Source organism: Arachis ipaensis, chromosome B03, assembly GCF_000816755.2.
Source record: "Arachis ipaensis cultivar K30076 chromosome B03, Araip1.1, whole genome shotgun sequence".
Classification (NCBI taxonomy): domain Eukaryota; kingdom Viridiplantae; phylum Streptophyta; class Magnoliopsida; order Fabales; family Fabaceae; genus Arachis; species Arachis ipaensis.
Window position 1 is genome coordinate 19,884,935 of NC_029787.2, and position 7,520 is coordinate 19,892,454.

A 7,520-nucleotide genomic window follows, 5' to 3' on the forward strand; every position below is an offset into this window, starting at 1 on the left:
ATAATGGGTTTACTTCTAAAATTTTCTAATGTTTTTTCTTTGTATATGCTTTTTTCTTTGGCCTTTGGCCCCTTATTGTGGGTTATTCTCAATCTGAAGTTTGATTACCAAATGGGAATTTTGCTGCAAAGCTCTTAAGGCGATTATGCTTAGTTGCTTATGAAGATTGAAGAACATAAACGCCCCGTTGACAGTAACTGCCTCAATGGCAACCTATCTGCCACTTATATAGGATTTTTATTTTTTAGTGTTTTATCACACAAGTTTTTTGGTATTGTTTTAATATGTGATCCTTTTTCACTCGATTTTATTGGTGAAATGTTTTTGACTGCCCAAAAAATATACGTGAAATTAATTTAAGAATGAAAAAAAAATATATTATTACTGTTATTATTATTATTAGTGTTAGGGCTATGCTACATATCCAAGTATTTTTTCATCCAAGTTTTATCCGATTAGATTCAACACTAACAAAAATCACTTTTATTAAAAGAGCGTCATTACACGCGTTTTATCTTCTCTTCTCCCGCGATTCTTCTTCTTCTTCTTTCAAATACACGCATACATTATCTTCTTCTTTTAAATTCATGCATACCTCCTCCTCCTTCTTTTTCTTCACGCACGTAAATTCTTCTTCTGCTTTTCCTCCTCCTCCTCCTCCTCCTCCTCCTCCTCCTCTTTCATTATCGTCATCACCAACAACACCAACATTTTGCTAATGGATTATTTTTTCAATGAAATTGAATGGAATGCAATTGCTAAATTGAATGGATGCAGGTGTTTTGAATTAAATTGAATTGAATTGAATTGATATTCTCTAAATTGTAGACACAGGTGTTTTGAAATTTGATTTTATATAATGGATAATGTTCCGTTCATTAAGTACTATACAATTGTTTCACCTTATTAACGTGTTCGGTGACACAGGTGTTTTGAATTTGATTTTATATAATGGATAATATTACGTTCATTTAGTACTATACAATTGTTTCACCTTAATAACGTGTTCGGTTCATTATACAGAAAGCTGTTTTGAATTTGATTTTATATAATGGAAAATGTTCCGTTCATTTAGTATTATACAATTGTTTCGCCATAATAACGTGTTCGGTTCATTATGCAAAAAGCTGTTGTGAATGTGATTTTATATAATAGATAATGTTCCTTCATTTAGAACTATACAATTGTTTCACCTTAATAACATGTTCGGTTCATTATAAATTGAATTGAATTGAATGGATAATCTCTAATTGGAGGAGAAGATAGAGGAGGAGAATAAGAAGAAAAGAAGAAAAATCTTCGTGTGCAAATTTGATAGAAGAAGAAGAAGAAAGAGGAGGAGAAGAAGAAGGGAAGAAGAAAAACCTGCGCGAATTTAGAAGAAGAAGAAGATAAAGCTCCACATCCAAGCAAAATTCTTATTCAAGTCTATTCAAGTTATTGTAACAACTTTTTAAATCACGCGCTCCTTCTCCTTCTCTTTTTTCTTCTCCATTTCTTTCTCCTTCTCCTTCTCCTCTTCCTCCTCCTTGTATTTCTTCTTCTTCTTCTTCTTCTTCTTCTTCTTCTTCTTCTTCTTCTAAATTCACGCAAGTTCTTCTTCTTCCCTTCTTCTTCTTCTTCTTCTTCTTTTAAATTTGCACACGCGAATTTTTCTTCTTTTCTTCTTCTTCTCCTCCTCTATCTTCTCCTCCAATTAGAGATTATCCATTCAATTCAATTCAATTCAGAACACTTGCGTCAATTCAATTCAATTCAATTCATAATGAACCGAACATGTTATTAAGGTGAAACAATTGTATAGTACTAAATGAACGGAGCATTATCTATTATATAAAATCAAATTCAAAACAGTTTTTTTGCATAATAAACCGAACACGTTATTATGGTGAAACAATTGTATAATACTAAATGAACGGAACATTATCCATTATATAAAATCAAATTCAAAACACCTTTCTGCATAATGAACCGAACACGTTATTAAGATGAAACAATTGTATAGTACTAAATGAACGGAATATTATCCATTATATAAAATTAAATTCAAAACATCTGTGTCTACAATTTAGAGATTATCAATTCAATTCAATTCAATTCAAAACACCTGCATCCATTGAATTTAATTCAATTCAATTTAGTAATTGCATTCCATTCAATTTGATTGAAAAAATAATCCATTAGCAAAATATTGGTATGAGGAGGAGGAGGATGATGAGAAGAAGAATTTACGTGCGCGAAGAAAAAGAAGGAGGATGAGGAGGAGGAGATATGCGTGAATTTAAAAGAAGAATAAGATGATGTATGCGTGTATTTGAAAGAAAAAAAAGAAGAATCGCGGGAGAGGAGAAGAAGATAAAGCGCATGTAATAACGCTCTTTTAATGAAAGTGATTTTTGTTGGCGTTGGATCTACTTGGATAAAAAAATACTTGAATATGTAACATAGCCCCTATTATTAATATTGTTAGCACGATTTTTATTATTATTATTTTCATTATTATTTCGCATTTTTATTGTTTTTACAAAATTAATTTTATTTCTTTTTATCAAACTTATTTTTGAATTTTGTCCCATGTGCATTGATTCTTTTTATTTTGCATTTGGGGTAAATTTTATTTTTTTATTTTTTTAAATTTTATTCTCTTTACTATTAGATTTGAGTTGAGAAGTTTAAAAAAAATATATGTTTTATTATTTTTTTTACCAAAAATATGAGACTCGAACCCGCAACCTCTTAATTGAGTATGAAAAGACTATGCCATTTGAGCTATTACTCATTCGTTATATGTTTTATTGTTTATTATTGATATTTTATGTTAATTTTATCTTTTTCATTCTAATCCCAATATGATCCGTTAAATTAATATACTATTATACATCCAAATCTGAAAAAATATGCTATATGTGGATCAAATTTTGCCACAACAAATAATACTTTTTATTTCATGTTGTTGTCGATTTAATTTTTTTTTCTTTATTTATTTTTGCTAACAGCATATATGAGTGTCCAATTTTATTTAGATAACTATAATGTCATTTTCAAGCATGCTATTGTCATTTACATTCAAATAGTAAAAAAATAAATTTTATCATTTCACCACTTTAACTACTTATACATGTATAAAAAATGACATTATGGTATATAAAATATGATAAAGATTTTCAGTAAATTGTTTTTCTATTAGCTATCACGTTTGTTTTTTTTATTTGCTATTATTATTAAATTCTTTTTTTTTTCGCATAAACTCCAGGAGTTAATTTTCATTTATTATGACTGTTATTGACATACACCATCTGCACAAAAGTATTGGATAATATTTGCTGTTAAATTAGACTTGTCAAAATTATTAAAGTAAAATAAAATTAAGGATTAATTACCAAAAACACTCTTAAATTATTCAAACGCTAATAAAAATACATCTGAATTTTACTTTAAGAAAAAAATATCTTATTTTTCTAATCATGCTTGAAAAAAATTGCATCAAAATTTAATCTCTAAGATATTTTTTAAAAATATATATTTACTGTATATTGTTGTTATATTTTTAAATTATTTGAAAACATTTTTGTCGATAATAAAATTCGAATATATTTTTGGTCAATATTTAAATAATTTAGAAGCATTTTTTGTGGCTAACCCTAAAATTAAAAGAAAGATAAGTCTTTAGTTCAACCATTACAATGAGAACACATTAGTTTAATAGCCTCAATTGTCTTGAGCTACAAGAGCAACAACTTGCTTTCCAATAATAGCCTCATTGATTTCGCAACAATCAACCACTTCTAATCCGCAAAAAGGTGCTACGCAAGGAAGCCTCCACACGTCAGGAAATTGCTTCAGAAAATTAGGATAATCAGTTATATTCATCCCAACAAATGGAACTTCACCAATTAGCTTTTCTATTTCAGTCATGAGGGAGTAATCCTTAGACTCAAGAGAAGAGTTTTTTTGTCTTTTTTACAGTTAGTTCGAGAAGATCTCTTATCGCCAGCGAAAGCATTTTCAATTCTGAAAACATCATCATCATTTAGAGCATCATCAGCACACATAGCTAGATTTGGTGGTGATGTGAGGAAGAAGGAAAAGATAAGAATTTAATAATTATTAAAATAATGTAAAATAAATTGTAAATTTTTTTTTAATAATTCTTAATTTTTAAAATGTTCATTGATTTAAAAAAATTTATGGCTTCGTTATTATGTTGAGTTTATTGATAGATTTATGCTTACTTTGATTTTTGTTTGTCTTGACATTTTATATTTAGTTTTTTTGTATTTAGATGAGATTATAATATTATATTTAATATAATATTTTTTATTTAGATGCTATTTTTTTTAAAAAGATAGGAAGACTCTTCTTAAGTGAGTATGGAGAGACCATACCATTTGAGTTATAACTTATTAATAATTTAGATGATATTTTAAAATTTATATTAGATTATAATTATATTTTATTATATTTATTTATATCTTTTTTATTATTTTATTATAAAACGGTTATTCTGATTAAACCACAGTTAACTCGTTTGAATTAATAAATCAATAAACTCATAGTTAGAGCGATTTGATGACCAACTCAATTTTTTAAACTTTAATATTTTGTAACAAATTTTTTTAATACAAAAACTGAATTTGTTATGAAAGTGATAACAAATTTTATCCTGTGAGACATTTTTCGTAATATAATATAATTTTTTTATCACGAAATTTTGTTATAAAATATAACTCGATTTTATAACATTTTTCATTCGTTTAGTTAAAAAGTACAATATTTATTTTGTAACAATATTTTTAATGCAAACACAATTTCTCAAATTATATTTTTTAATCAATTGATATATTAATTAATTTATTGAATAAGTCAACATTTATATAATATATAATAACATAAATAATTTAAACGTCTTTCATTTAATTTAGATTGTTTTAAAGCAAAATAGCATTAAAGTTAGTTCTACAAGTTCAACCACAATACAAAAATTTTATATAAATTAATGTCTTCATGAATTAAAATATTCTTGAGTCTTTTAACTAGTATGTTGTCATTATTTTAATACTCCTGTAAATATGAAAAATCAAACCAAAAATTAAAAACAAAAGATAATACTAATTAAAATTATAACATTAACTATCCACCAATCAATCACTCAATTCAACGCCAAAATAAATTTAAATATCAGAAAACTTATCATATATTAATATGATTCTAAAGACAATCTCAAATAGTCAAGGTATATATAAGTATGAATCTCTCATAGGAAGATAAAAAATAAACAAAAAACCAAAAATAGACCCAGATTCTCATGATTAAGCCCTCCACAATTATCATATTATGAAAGAATGAGTAGCAATTATAGATTACAACATAACTTTCGAGTTCTTTTGATGTTTTGGTATTGTTTAATACTAACAATTAAATTAAAGAAGATCTAATGAATCAAATAAAAATTTCATAAAAATTGAATTGAATTGAATTAAAAAAATGACAAATACATAAATCATATATGACTCAAAGGGACCATGCTCTTTTAAATGTCAAATTGTAGGAGATTTTCATTGGAAACAAGACAAGTATCTTTCAATAAGCTAGAAAAGACTCATACACTCATTAACAAATCATAGGCATGATAAATTTTAATCATCTCTAATATATACAAGGGGGGTAATCTCCAGACTCATATTTGGTTTACAATCATTGCAAATAAATAAACATAATGTAGTGTAGTAATCTCATTTAATTCGGAACAAAATTAGCAATTTAATTTGGGAGAAATTCACAAATGACAACAACTTGTGTATAAATATAAAGTTTAAATTCTAAATCAATGAATCATAAACCCTAATTACCTAAATCAGAATGACTGAATGCTATTTTATATGTTGAAATTTTAAAACAACAACACTACTTACCTTTTAAATGATGCAAAATTGATGAACACATCAGCAGTAAGATGAGTAGTATAAACTGCTTCAATATTGCAACAAAATAAAATTAAAAGAGATAATAAAACAACAAAATTAAAAGAATTTCACTTACCAAACTTTAGAAATATACCCAAAAAATTTGAAACCAAATAATTAGAACCAAAATCATAACCAAAAACAAATTTAGAAAGAAAACTGTAAGGAAGTAACAATCAAAAACACCAAAAATTCAAAAAACTTAAAATAAACAGAAGCTTTTATATATTCTGAAATTTAACAAAAGAGGGAAATGGAGATGGAATTTCAAAACGCGATAGAGATGGCTAAACAATGGTAGAAGGGAGGCTGAACAATGACAGAACGGAGCCTGAACAAAAGTTCGAACATGCGACAGAACATACGTTGAGCAGAGGTTGGAAGACAACGGCTGGAAAAGTGGCAAAAGCACGACGATGAATTAACAACAAAATAGAGGCGGAAGCTCGGCAAAACGGGAGCGGAAGCACGACAAACAATGACCGAACAGATGCTTGCGACGATGCCAGAGTCGAAGAATTTGCAGAAAGTTAGAGAGTAGAATAGTAATTGAAAATTAAATATAATATATTAAAACTATTTTTTTTGTGTGTCTATTAAAACTACTTTAAGAACACTATTTATTTATCAACTTACTAATTGATTTCAGATAAGTACTTTAATGTAAAATTAGAGATAATCTAATTAGTTTTTTGTTAGTTCCTAAAATTTAACTACAAATTTTAACTTTTTCCATTAAATTATCAAAATTTTGTTATTTTTTAATTGCTAAAACTTTAAATTTTAAATAAGAAAATACCCAATTATTATGAAATTTATATGAGTTCAAAATAATTTTAAACTCCGACTTTGCTAGGTAGACAACCGAGAATCTAAATAATGTAAACAATGGGTTGTACTTTCGGCCTACAGAAGGTGAAAACAAAATCAGTCCATCACAAATTGCCCTCCCGAAAATTCTACTTTCACCTTTTACACTTTACCATTCACCTTCTAACTCTTTTACCACCGCATACCTCTCCCCAAACCCTCTCTGCGCTGTCGGTTCCTTCCTCGCTAGCCAGCTTCAGCGCCCCGAGCTTTTTTTTCCATTAAGCCATCGATTTAAAATGAAAATAACCATCAATATACCTAGCAAAATAAACATATGTCAAATTTTATTATATCTACTTAAATCAAATTTAAATTAAATAAACATCCACTTTAGAATAAAAAATAACCATCTACATAGCTAACAAAATGAACATCCAGCAAATTTCAATATACTTAATTAAATCCAATCCAAATGTAATAAACATCCACTTTAGAATGAAAATAATCATCCACATACTTATTTTCATTCTAATTCGTAAAGTAAATAACAATTCAAAAAGAGAAGAGGACATGAACAGCAAACATCTATCACCATCAGCATCACCCGCCATTCTCATTTTTCTATAAGAAAGAAAGAAAGAGTTTTGTTTTGTTATTCCCAAAGGAAAAGAAATGGCTACCTTTTTTGTGGCGTAGTTTTTGCTTTGAGTACTACTTATAATTATTCATGCACATATCATATTT